Below are 14,873 nucleotides of genomic sequence, written 5' to 3' on the forward strand. Positions count from 1 at the left end.
TTGTGGAAAGGGCCTCTTTATTGGAAGCAAGCAAAGCTCACAATTACTGACAGCCCTTTGGCTTAGCCACACGCGCTAAATGTACCTAAATAATGTTGTAGCAATCAATTCTTACCCATTCTCCCTAAGCTTTGCCCACACATTAATTCTCTAACACCCCCCCCCCATAGTGCTCCAACTCTTTCAACATGTTTATCGGCTACCTTCTTAAATCCTACTCCTTACTCCTGAATCCCCATCAAATTCCTTCCCAGCCTGCCTGCTCTAGGTCTAGACTGCATCCTATACCCTGCTCGATATGTTCTTTCCTGGTACTTTTCTTCTCATATCCTTCCTTGCTCTCCCCTGCCATAGCTCGAGCTCTCTTTCTGCTTACTACCACTGACAAACATGCATACATACCTATCTTACTCACTCTCCTTCCATACACGCCCTTCTATCTATTAACAGTATGAGAGGTGGGTTTATCATTGTGAGGAGGTATTGAGAATTACCTCTAAATCATGCATGTTACAGCAAAGACGCGCTGGTCGAAAAGGCCTTGACATCAAATGCAATACACGTCATCATTGTCCCCATATGGAGAGGATAGTATCCTCCCTTCCACATGTGGCTCTCTTTAAGAGAAGGATCACTCTCAATGCTTTTGCTTTTTGTGGAAAAGTTTGTTTTTTAGGCAGCAAGCAGAGCTCACAATTACTGACAATGCTTAGCTGCACACACCAAGTGTCCCTAAACAATCATTTACTAATTCATTTTAATCCATTCCTCACCTTTAAATATTACTGAGGTCTTAAATCTCTAAAACCCCTTAAACTCCCCAACACGTTCAACATCTTTATCTGTTAACTTTTTTAATTATATTCCATAATCCTGAATCCACATCAACTTCACTTACAGTCTGCCCACTCTAGGTCCAGGCTGCTCCTATTCCCTTCTTGATCAGATATTTCCCTATACTTCTCTTCATCTAATCTTGCCAGCACTAAAACTACCCTACCTTATGCTATTGGGGGCATATATACATACTAGCATTTCACACAGGTTAGCAAGCAAAGTTTCTGTACTGCGTGGCATGAACGGGAGACAGCATAAATACGAAATATCTAGTAAGATATGCTGCATTTCTGCTTCCTTATGGCGCTGGCACACTATGTGCTATCTAGCACCACTGCAGGCATCCTTGCGCCATGGTGCAAGGGTGTCTGTGTAACAGGCAGGATGGTTTTTGTGCAGGAATGCATACCTTTCCACACAAAATAAAATCCTAATTTAAATGTCCTCTTTCTGTGTGATGCACAATGCAGCACACATAGAATGAAGAAGCTACATGTTAAAAAGAAAGATATTTCTCCTTGTTATGCCAGCTTCAAGAATGCGTTACTTTTTGGAGCAATCCCAGGTATTCTCACCGTGGTAAATATGGAACTGCGTCAAAATCCTTAGATGGATGCATGGGAATGCCCTTGCTCCACCAATGGTACGCCTCCTGAAATAACACCTGCTGTTCATAACACATGCCATCATGCCATATGTCACTCACCTCCAATTACCAAACCTGCACACACACACACACACACACATATACCTTCCCCCCAAATCCACATGGGCAGATGTCTAAGATCCAAACACTTTTGTTCCATCCTGCTTGCATCACCTTATATACTTCTACCTCTTTTACGACCACCCTTACTAACCCTGTAAGTCCTCCCGGGACCTTCACCACCAGGTTAATCATGAACATGTCTGTCTAAGCCTATTTTTACCCAAATACCCACAACAAAACAACTAACCCACACCCTCATGTCACCAGAACCATTTTCACTACACCTTTACTACATTCTCCACCAACCTCAGCCAGAATATTAGTACTTCCCATCTTCGTCCTCTTCAAACCCTTCAGCCCAACAACTCTAGAGTCATCCTCATGTCCTCTCACATCTGGATCACCTTGCTCGTACTCCCTGCAAGTCCCATCAACATCCGTTCTTGCTGACACAGTTATCAAATTTACACTCATAGTCATTTAAGCTCTCCCTCCTTCCCCATATCACAATCAACCTGATAATTCAAATGAAGAAATAGACAGAAATTATGCCATTCTCAGTTGGATGCACCAGCACCAGCAGAAGTAGCCTGCCCCAACTATACCATCTTTGATTTTGAGACATGCCTCCCGACACTTCTACTCTTCTTTGTAGCCTAAAAGCCCAGAATAGGCAACCAAATTCTTCCCCTTTCTTTTTGCACCCGCAAAAGCAATACCCATAGAACAGTATCCTCACCACCTGGTCATATTTAGTGAACAGTGATAGTCAACTTCTCACCAATGATATTACAGAATGCACCACATCTGTTCACCTAACTGCCATTCCCCGTTTATCACTCCTCCTCCTCAGTGCAGCACCCCTAACCCTTCGAGGTTTCATAACAAACACCACTCACTAGTCCAGGTGCAACACCCTCATCTAGCCACTTCCCAAAACACCTGAATTCACCACACCCCCATCTGGCCCACTTCGGATGCGAGTCCCATAATCTCTGAAACTAAAAGCGATAGAATATGCTGAAGTCTTTCAACGTCCTGGGTATGTGTCTGGCACATAACCAAAATGACCCTAATAAAACCATCAATATCATGTTCCTTAGGCTTCTAAACACCTGGCAGACGCCACTGACCAAATCATCCATCCCCAGCAACACAACCCCATATTTATTTATAGTCCCTAACTTTTCCGTCCACGCCCAGTCATGAATAATCAATACGAAAACTATTGAGAGCATTCCCAAAAAGGCAGCACCATTGCTGTGCCTCCTGCGAGATTACAGTCATTCCTCTGCAAACCCCCTTCCTTGACTGCCAGGTACCAATGCACCTGCCCTATAGAGTAGTGGGAACCATCAGGGTTACTGCTGAAAGTGGATGGTAGTTTGCAGAGGGGAAGTTGTGGCAAGTCTTTGGCGACCAGGACTTTGGAGGTATGTTGGTTGCTGTGGGCAGCGCATGTATGACCAAAAGGCATTTTGCCAGTTGAGGGGATGACGTATCCTCACCACCGGTATAGAGAGCAATTGGGAAGAGACGGAACAATCTGGCCTAGTGCATTGCCTGGATAGCCTTCATAGGCAGTATAAATTTATGACAACACTCCGAGGGCAGATGCATTGGATATAAGCAATGGACATTGAAACGGGGCCCTGTAGTCATGTCCATACCTTTTCATGCAAAAACACTCATTGATGTCTGAATAATGAGTTTAAAAGAGTTAACGTAACCATGTTGTTCCTGCTTACATTTCACATGCTTTACTTAATCCTGCATCCCCTATGAGTGTTTGCTTTTTCCAGGCTGTTATTCCTTTTTTTTCAGGCAGCCTATTACTCTTGCTTAGTACATAATTTGAATTGAGTTGCATCCAGGTTTTTAGAGCAGGGCACAATTGTGTTTGTAGCTAAAGGCAGTACACGTTTCTCTCAGTGAGGCAACATGGTGTTCAGTGCGGGAGAAGTTGTGGCACTATGGCCAGAGCTGCTAAATGGAACTGGGGAACCAGGTTCAGTCTTCATGAGCAGTCCACCAGACCACTCTCCTGAGAGGGCACTTTCCTATGCTAGACTTTAAAAGGCCCTGTTAGACCTTAGAAGCCTTGATGTCTTAGCACCAGCAGGTGGACACTAGTGGTGGCAAGTGTTAGTTAACCTTAAAGGCCTGTCCACCACAATCCATACAGAAGTTCACCTCCAGTCTAGTGGTCAGGCCCACATAGCAGAATACCTTAAAGCGACAGGGACTCTGTCACTGAGATCACAGGACCCTTGAGGCCAGTCCACTTCACCTATTGGGATCTACCTCCATTGGCCTAGTTTCAGCAGTAGTACTGCAACTCACCAGGGATCGGCAATGCAGGATTTGCACACACCCCAAAATTTGCAAACTTCACAGTCTCTCTGCTTCATGCACATGCACCTTTAACAAGTGCTGCCTGTTTTGGGGGCACTGGAATTATGCAGCAATGGAGGACAAAATTATGTTGCAGTGCTGACTAAATTATGGAGGCTGCAGTGTAATGCTGTACATTTTCTGATACTTTATTATTTTGGCATTTTTACACATACTGAAACTCTCTGCATAGATTCTGTCTCATTAGTACCTGTGTAATAGCAAATGTAGCAGTGAGAAAGGTGACCAGTCAACCTTTGCAGAGGGCCCTCCACTTCGCAGGAAGACAAGTCACATTTTTTTAATATCCTTTGGTCACTTTGAGCTACAATTTTTTCGGTAAAATCGTCAGATTATGCAGCAAATGATCTATTATATGGCAAATGTGGCCAAGCCATAATTACGTGGAAGATATTTGCAAGCTCGAATATTTTGCCATTCATGTTTGAGCTGCTCTGATGGAAAAAGGGAGGAGACGTGCTGATGACAGAAACTGCATAGCTCTGAGTCAAATGGCATGTGATTCCACTTTTAAGCCTATTTGTGACATTCTGTGATTGGAAACATATCCCACTTTGTGAATGTATTTTAATGTCAATAACTCATATTAAACCTTAAATAAACATGTGCATCCATTGGTTGAATTAAATAATGTATTAAGCTGTAACTGGTCAGTTAAATGTCAAACAAACACAAAAAATGGGGATGTTTTACTCTTTCTGGCCACACCTCTGACTCGCCCACTGACCCAAACCTCAGGTTAATCCCGTCCTCTGATTCTATGCCCATTATTCCCCAATTTAGTTTTGCCCCCTTCGACCATGACATTCAGGTCTCTGGCTGACTGACTGATGGCGGATGTGTCCATGTGTCTGGTATTGATGGTCCAGGGGCGTAGCCTGGTCAGCATGATTGGGGGGGTTGTGAGCTTCAGGTTTCTCAACAATCACACTGGGGCATTGTGTTAAAGCACATTATATGAGAAGTATTCAACATTTTGAAAGGCTTTCAAAACATAGGAGAGAGCATGTGTGTTTTTGTCAGTCTGGGCATGTCAAAATTCCAGTTATAATCCGACAGACAATTCACATTATACGACTGAAAGCGCTTGCACCCAACTATTTACTAAAGAATACATTTTTTAGAGGGGTTTAACACCCCAAACACCCCCACCGGAGCAACGCCCCTGTCCAGAACTAAAGTATTTTCTGGAGCATAATAGTTTTGGCGACCACAGCAAATGTGGCATGAAAGGCTGGTTTAAAGATCACTTTGGAGTGTATGCATTTGAATATGTGCACATTTTAATGTGTATTTAGCATCCGTGATACAGGTACATACATCTATGGCAAAACATTTTCAGGAGGGACTATGTTAATGTTTGTCCACACGATGGCAGTATTGATCCAAGGAGAAACACAATGTAAGCCAGAAGTCAAGTTGACGAAATACAGGAGAGGAAAGCCAGCTTCCACGAACTCGTGCGCCAGTCAAATCAATAATAGATGCCTCCGTGTTAAAACACAGCTAGGTTTCAAATGATTAACTTCCCGTGTCTGCCAACCCAAAATTAATCATCGAAGGTGGATAACATAATGTTTCTTTTATATGTCCACGCTCTGACCGTGCTCTTGGGCGCACATCCGCTATCAACCACCATGTTTTCTGTATTTCTTTCAGAGGACTCCTCTAGCTGACATGCACTCGGGGGTGTTTACATTTCTTCAGTTATGGCTTTACATAGTATTTCGGCTGTCATACTTACCAGAGAGGTGTCAGAGCCTGGTAGTATGGCCATTTGCTCTGCACAGATCCTCCTAAGGATACACTATTTCCCATATATTAAAAAGGTGCATTTCGGGGTCACAGGTCAAGCATTAAGCTGCCGAACCATAAAATATGCTGACTTCCAAACTAAAATAATTTGTCATCCGTATTAGAATCACAAGCACTGTGCCTGCTAGTCATGGGTGAACGATTTGTAAACTCTACCCTTACTAGATTTTTGGGGGGATATTCTGGGTGATCAAAAGGAGGCCATTCTCTCACGTTATGGCACTCTTAAATAGTTACACAATCTAATTAAAAAACGAATATCGTAGGGGTGGTTGGCACAAGCACCATCGCTTACTGAAAGACTACAGTGAATTAATGTAACCAACAGTATCGATATAGATATAATTAGTAAATTGTATATGCAGAGTAATTTACCTCGAGGCCGGAGAGAATTATGAGAGGTAACCTTTGAAGCGAAACTTGCAGCCTGAAATGAATAAGCCTCTTCCGATGTTCTGTGAGTACGTTTATTTAGTCACTGGTTCAGGATACCAACACCGCACCCGCAGTAGCCTCCAGCCCCAGCAACCGCCAGTCCTCGAACCCCCGCACCTGATCCATTCCACCCTACATTCCACCAACACACAACAACATTTCAACCCCATCCCAACACATCCTCCCCTGTAACTAATGAAAGAAAGATGTAAACAAAGACCATAAAGAAAACAATTAGGAACAACATAAAGACCATCACACTTGGAATGAATATCAGCCAACCACATAATCATTGTGCCGCACACAACTGGCTCCGATCACAGGCGGATCACTCGATCTGATGCCCCCCAACGTTTTCTTGAAATGGGATCGCACTAGATCAACTTTAGTCACGGGAATAATCGAAATCCTATCTCTATTCCACACCTTGCCATCATTGGTGTGAACAGAACTCTGAGAAACCTTAACCACCAATTTAGGAGCGGAGAATTTTGAAACATCCTTTGAAACATGGCCCGGTTTCTTGATCATGACCCACGTTCCCGCACATAAATTACTGGGAGCACACTCAGAATTCACACCCTCATACTTGCTCTGTACCATCTTTATAATGTCCACCACACCCCTCAACCTAACGTCATCAGCAACATTCCAGCTCTTTGACACTCATCGTCCCACACATAAATTACCCCTTTTTTCAACAAATTCCTCATTGGATTAGTTTTGTCAGCAAAATAGGGTACACACTAAGAATAATATTCAGCTAAGCCTAAAAAAGATCTTAGCTGATCTTTGTTACTAGGAACGGGCGATTCTTACACAGCTTTTATCAGCTTCATCTTGGTACTAATGCTATCCTTAGATCTATAGTGGCCTAAATAGTCAACACCTGGTTGTTCGAACTTGCACTTGTCTCTATGCAAAGTTACACCCTTATCTTGCAATATACCTAGAACTTTATTCAAACGCTCATTATGTAGTTGGAAATTGTGACCAAAAATTAAAATGTCATCCTGAAAGTAACGGACGCCCTCACAACCTTTTAAAATCTGCTCCATGAGCCTTTGAAAAAACAGAGGCAGCAGAGGCCAACCCAAATGGCATGCGCTTGAACCTAAAAGCACATTCAGGAGTAACAAAAGAAGTTAAATGCCTGATTCCTCACAAAAAACAATCTGATGGTACGCAGCAGACATGTCCTAAGTGGTGAACACAAATGCCCCCTCCAAGGTACTTAGCATCTCACCAATGTTAGGCAGAAGTTCCCTATCCTCCCAATGCTGCGATTAAGGTCACGTAGATCAACACACAAACGTAAAGATGTGTCCCTTTTATGTGCTAAAACCATGGGAGCAAGCCATTCAGAGCTTTCAATAGACTCAATTACGTCGAGACTACACAATTCATCAAGTTCCTCACGCAGGTAATCTTTTAATGATAAAGGCACCTTGCGTACTTTATGTTTGAGAGGAATTGATCCCGATTTTACAATATTTTATGCTTGAACCCTTACAATTTCCCAAGCTCCTTGGTGAACACTTTGGTAAATTTAGCAGTCCACTCACAAGAAACAGACACATTCAAACACATCGGAATCAAATCCGACCTAGACCTCACACAAGTAGAGTGATTAGGATCCAGAATTATATCTAATTCACCTTGGTCATGCAATCACATTAAAATTAAACCTTCCTTGGCCACAAAACCTATCCCTTGTGCAGTCTTACCCTCAAATTCAAGAAGACCATCAAATTGGCCTCCATCTCAATCTTCTTACCACCATAGGCACAGGTTTGAATATCGCAAAAACTTCAGGACCGATTAATGTGAAAGGTTACCCCCAAATCAGCCATAAGACACACATTGACTCCATTAATCCATACATTAAAAAAGGGGGTTTCCTGGAAAAATATTCAACTCACCAACCATCAAATCATCCTCACCCCCCCCAAACCCTCACCCGAAACACATGCGCTACTGTCATCAGACACTATAGTTATAATCTCATCATCATCGCTTTGAACAGCTGATTCATCAATCTGAGCTACCACTGTTTTGCAAGTGTTTCTACACATTCTTGCAAAATGCCCTTTACAATTGTATTTGAAACACATAACAGATAAACCTTGACAATTTTTGGCAGAAGCCACATGACTGTGACTCCCACACCTGAAACAAACAAAAGAGTCATTCTGATACTTCTTGTCTTTCATTTTCTTTCCTTCTTTCTCTCCATGAGTGTTCTTTTCCACATCCTTTAGTTCTTTTCTTGACACCGCATTAACTCCTTTGGCCAAACCAGAATCCTCTTGATCTGCTAATTGTTTGAAGCACGCATCTGAATTTTCTACAGCCCTGGCGATGGTAATAGCAGTATCTAAACATGGGTAATCTGGGACAACAATCTTTCTTGGATCCTTTTGTTATGAGTTTTCTCAATCAAATGATCACGAATTATCTCATCCTTGAAATCTCTGTAACTGCAGGTAATGGCCAACTGACGCAAAGCTGACACCAAGCCATCAATCGACTTCCCTTGGCATTGTACTCTTTGTAAAAATGTATGTCGTTCGAACACCACATTCCTAGATGGGGAAAATCTTTTGCCCAGAGTTTTTATAACTGAGACATAATCATCCACCACATCAACAGCGGCAAGCTCTCCCGAGGATGTTTCTTGCAGTATTTGTACTTTAACTTCAAGTAGCAGTAGTGTCTTTAAGATAGACCGGCCTTCCGGACCTAAATTATGTATCAAAAAGCTTTCTTCTTTTTGTTGGTAAAAGTGTCACCATCCATAGCATCTAGATATGCCTCAAAAGCTTCCTTCCACTGTGTCCAACACAAAGAAGGAGTGCCAGGTGTAGTCACAAACGGAGGTGCACACACATTTTCCATTTTTTGAAAACAAAAAGTTCACAGTAACCACATAGGACTAAATAAATAATCACAGAGCAACCATGAAAAGTATTGAAAAACGTTCAAATATGGCCACTATGTGTACATTTCCACTAGATTGTGTGCCACAAGCTCATTGCTAGGCAATAGCCTGACTTTAAGTTGGCCGCCGCACATATCAGAAACAACTGAAAATCAGCTGATGGTGGCCACGCTGGTGTCACTGGGACATCGAAAGGCAAAGCACACTGAAAACGCTCATAGGGCCACACAATCTTGCGCGCTGGTGGAGCGCACAAGTCCCCGAAGAAATGTGGTTGCTTACAGGTCAGATGGGGCTCATTTGCCTGTGGATGCATTTAAAAGCACTCAGATGGCGGTTCAATGCCGCAGTTTTGGAGAGCAGTGCATGTAATGCTCCGTCAAGGAATAAGGCTGCAGTTCGATGACACAGAGGATGTGGAAAGCTAGTGAGGAGAAAAGTTCCCGCTCGTCGCCACTGCAATGAAGAGGACTCTTTCGATGTTCTGTGAGTACGTTTAGTTAGTCACAGGTTCAGGATACCAACACCAGCACAGCCCCAGCAACCGCCAGTTCTCGAACCCCGTACCAGAACCATTCCACCCTACATTCCACCATCCCACAACAACATTCCAACCCCATCCCAACTCAACCCCAGTTTTGTTTTATTTAAAAAAAGTAATTTACCAGTATGAGAGACCATAGCGGCCCGTAGCAGCGCACAACTAGAGCAATAATCCACAAAAAGTAATGAGACATTTTACATAAAGTCAGGAAAAGGTTATATGCGGGGGAAACAGAGAGATTTGGAAAATAAATGTAATATGTAAAAAAAAGAATATATTTGTCAGAAAAACAGGTCGCGATGGTGTGACAGAATACAAAATAGAGAAGGAGTAAAAAGAAGAGTGAGTGAGAGAGAGAGAAAGGAAGAGTGGTAGAGAGATGGGGCGATGAGAAAGAATAAAGGGAAAGAAATGAACAAGAGTGAGCTTTTGCCAACAGCACAGGCCAGGCTTGCACAAAGGTTTGCAAACCTGCAAGGATGTGCGAAAGAGAGAGATCTGCCTGTGCGAATGTGTGTGAGAGACAGAGACCAACTGATAAAAACATTGGCAGGAAGAAAAGTTAGGGTTCTATACGAAGACATTCAAGAGAGGTGTGCTAAACTATCTTAAGAAAGAGATAAAAGACATTTGTCAGCTGAATTGTCCACGCTTGTGCTTGAAGAAACACATATCTTCAAGACTCCAGAGATTGTCACCTACACAACATTATATCTGAATCCACTAAGCCTTCCAGAAGCAGCAAAAACCAGGGATTTGGTGTATCATTGAGGGCATCATAACAAGTTAGCCAAAATACAGTAAGGTATTACCACGTGTAGTAAACACCATCACCTAGAGGTTTGGTATTTTTAGTGTGTGGTAAATAGATGCTATTCTGAGTTTTCAACGTTCAAAATAGGCATAACATGCAAAATCAGAATTTATCCCTGAACTTGTAGTGACGGTCTTAGAGTGATCACACCTGCAAATGCTTGTGCTGAGAATACTGGAAATGTACGGGACCATTAAAAGTTTCTGTGGTATGATCAACATATTAGGTACCTGCACATCACCAGCCCGTCAAAGACTACTACAATAAACATTAATGGTACCAGGACTTTGTCAGATACTATGTTGCAACAGGCTCACAGCCAACCAACCAAATGTTCATTATAGCCCCAAAGCAAAATGTACAGCACTGGTCTTGCTTGAGTGTGCTAAAGCACATGACAGACTGGAGGTCTGGCGATAACACTATGTATGTTCAGTCCAATCAATCTGTGAAAGCAGGAGAAGTCCTAAAGAGCTCCAAGTAGGAGCAGCCAAAAGCTCAGATAATATTATCATAGAGTGCGGAAGAATAGTATCCACTGATAACTACAACAACTCTACTTTGCTCACCACCCAGCCACATTAAAGGTAACTTTGATGGTGATAAACAAGATATATTTGTTTAGTTAGTCTTTTTAACAGTGGTAAGCTATCAGCAGGGTGTTAGAGCACTTCACATGGAAATGCAGTTTCACAAAAGAATGCTGTTTAAAGAGACAGCAGATTCTAGTAGATTACATAGGGATTACAATACACAAATATAAATCCAAATGTCAAAAAAACAGTCACAGTACATGCCATGAGTCAGACAAGTGCACATAATGGGATTTGAGATGAGAAGTAATGTGCATGTATGAAGTGCCAATCAGTCAGATTGCAAAGAAGTTATGTCAACAATTTCCCAAAGGTGAAGATAAGCAAACACTCTGGAAGTCAATGAAAGAACAACACATAGAAGAGGAAACAGTACGAGTGAATCCGTGGTTCTTTTTTAATTGTATTCACTATTTGAAACATAGCAGACAACTGGTTCACTGAGGCGTGCAATATGCCTTGGACCTTTTTCATAGCAAGCACATATAGTATTGTAATTTATTTCAAAGTTTATTGTACTGTAATATATAACTACGTTGGTTCCCCGTAGAGATGTCCAGGATAAATTGTCTCTGGGATCTAAGGGGCCCAACTTACTTGATATTGTTAGCCACAGACAGATTCCAATACATATCAGTACCGCTGGCTTGCTGTAATTTGCATTACCTACATTGTTACATCTTCTTGCCTTGAAAAAGCTTAATGGAATGTTGTAATCCTGAACGAAACAAATATTGGCTATGGATCAAACAGTGGATCCACTGACTTGATTTCAATCGATTTTATTTTGAAAAATCAAACAAACCAGGGCATCCAAACATGAATTCAATTTGAGCCCTTGACTCAGAGGTTACTGGGCAGGCTCACCTAAAGAATATGGCTACTTGTTTTGACTCAACTAAGGGGGAAGTTAGGGTGCAGCAGATATTTTTTCAGGTTTGTTTGTTTTAGAGCTTGCTAGGGAAGGAGCAAGTTTTCAGTGCGCAGGAAGAGCGCTCTAGACTCTGGAAGCTTTACACTTAAAGGAGGTTAAGTAGTACCAAATGTTGATTATGTCCCCACAATTAAAACAATAAAGCAAGTCATTTCTGACATCACCAATGAAACACAATTCAATCACACAAACACAGATCAGGATATGGAAGAGAAAGTGGGAAGGAAATAATGTCAGTAAAAGCAGTAACTAAAGCAACTACACGCAGGTGTCTCCACAACCTTTTCTGTAATACGAGCTACTTATGATCAATGAAAATCATGCCATGCTACTAATAGTATTACTGCTGTAATAGTGACAACAGACACGATTACATTAGTAGCCACACCATTCAAGATTACTAGCTATAATCAACTGAGTGTATCAGGCAGGGTCATATAAAAACAGGCTTTGACAGTTTGGAATGCATTTACATAGGTAATAAATAATAGCTATAACTTGAATGCCACTGGCACCAAGGTAATACTATTTGTAAGCTTTAAATTTGTTTTGGGTATTCAACTGTTCTTCCCTGAACAACACCTTATGAGTTACGAAAACACACACATTCTCGTCTTGAATACAAATTTTTCAATTTGAGTATACATATAAAATATTCAGGCAAGCAAAAGTTTCTAATTTAGTCGTCTGGGATGGAAACAGGAGAGCTACTTAAAGCTAGCTGGAGAGCTATCAGTAGCTTGTGGCCTACATGTTGGAGAAGGCTGAACTACAGTATTCGAAGACATCCAGGACCCAGTGCCCCATAAACACAGCGCTCATGTAAATTCATATCAGAGACAGAAGACACAACCAGTTATGACACTGAGGGATCCTACGTCACAACTACTAGCAGCAATATCACCATCCACGTATGAACTTTCTACCACAACCAATAACTAAGGTGGGTATTTTGGACTGTTGTTTAAAAGTGACCACTAATGATTAATTCATGAACGATTTTAAGGGGTATGAAATATGATCTTCTTTTGATAAAGAAAAACATACTCTGTCATCTGATACCCATGCCGGTGTCTGTGCCTGTGTTGACAGTGGTGGTGGTAGCTCCCGAGAGCATGCTAGGGTGTAGGTACCTGAAGGGTGTAGGATCACGGCTGTGTGAAGGAGAAAGGCCATGCTTGGTGCCACTTGTGGCATTTTCCCCCAGTTTTTGCTCACCTTGTCTGTGACTAAAAGCAAGTATTTAAAATTTTGGAGACCCGGGATAGCGGGTGAGTAGAGGCCAAAGCCTCCTAATCAATATATCACAAGACTAAGATGATACTCATAATTGAGCTTAGAGTTGAAACCAAAGGTGAATTGAATTGATTACTCTGTGCCCCGGCTTTTCTTACACTCTTACCGACTCTTTATATTTTTAATCTGAGTTTAAGATTGTGCAAAGCTTTCTTTTTTATATTTATTTTAATATACCAACACTGTGGCTATTTAGACCTTTTTGTACATCATCAGATTATTATCCTGGCAGTTTGCCACTTTTCCATTTTGATAATTGGAGCTTTAGGCATGTTTAGTGCTCTATCTAATCTGGCACAAGTGGTACACATAAGCAATTGTATGGCAATGGCAATTTTATGGGATCTTGAGATTTTTGCTAGTTGCTGGAGAAGCAGGTGGTGTATTGGAAAAGCTAACAAGACTTTACAAAGCCCTCCTGATGTACACACCTGGCATCAGGCATGTACAAATGCTCAAGGAGAGCAGCAAAACTAGCGCATCCAGACATGGTAATGGAAATAGATTCAGACTTCACCTCAGATTCTATTGTTGTTAAGACTGTCGATAATGCTTCTTAGCGATGGCTCCTCTGCTAAGTTTTCCCTGTAGTTTTCCCTGTACTGTCAATGTTTTGCTCCTAACCTCATTGACTACAATCAAGGCCACACAGTTCTTGTAGTTCCCAGCATGACAACAGCTCAGATGTGTTCTATGGGCAGGAGGGAAAGTTGGGTCTGCGTAGATACTAATTCAGTCTATGCCATAGGATGAGCATCCTTCTCTGATAAATCTCTCACGGCTCTACGAGGCATACAAGGATATCAAAAGTGACCAACGTGGAGACCTTAAGAAACTTGGGTTGCCAAAAATTCTAGAAACTGTTTTTCCAATTACAACATAATGAGGTAAGGGAGTTCTGTCCCTCTGTGATCGAATGATCAAGGTGAATAAAGAAACCCGAGTTATTGATGACAGCCTACCAGTGTATTCAGTTCATGATGATCAATCTACAAATGTTACTGCACGTGCAAGGATGTCATTAAGTTCTGTAATCTTAGTTCCACACTAATGTCCTCCATCATACATGGCTGTTTGTGAACGCATCACTACATATCCCACCAAACATTCCTCCAGTAGAAATGACAATAAAGGCTCATCACTGGCGTCATAGAAACGAGAGACTAGGCAAGATTTTCCTTGCTTCTCGAAGTTATAAGGAGCAAGATTCCTATGGATATAAGAGGGAGCAGAAGATTATATACAACTATCTTGGTTGATAAGAAGAGAAAGTGGTAACACTACAGGTGGTCTGACTTACTCAAGGCAGCCATGACAAGGTATACAAGGCAATCTTGACAGATAGTGGGAACATGTGGTAAAACTCATAGTGCAAAACCTGAAACATCACTCCAGGAGATCACTGGCTCTCACATTCCCCAGCTTTGTATTATGAAGCTGTGGTCTAGGCTGAGGAGGGGCCCACTTAGAAGAACTTTGCCTGCTAACAATTTCCATTTCAAACGTTTACTTTTACATGAGGTTCTATTAGAAATCAGCA

General features: G+C 41.8%; 1 protein-coding gene across 1 annotated transcript in view; it reads right to left on the reverse strand.

The window, feature by feature from the left end:
• Window positions 1-14,873, reverse strand: part of ADAMTS9 (ADAM metallopeptidase with thrombospondin type 1 motif 9) — a 934,075-nt gene that overhangs the window by 106,387 nt on the left and 812,815 nt on the right.

Source organism: Lissotriton helveticus, chromosome 9, assembly GCF_964261635.1.
Source record: "Lissotriton helveticus chromosome 9, aLisHel1.1, whole genome shotgun sequence".
NCBI lineage: Eukaryota > Metazoa > Chordata > Amphibia > Caudata > Salamandridae > Lissotriton > Lissotriton helveticus.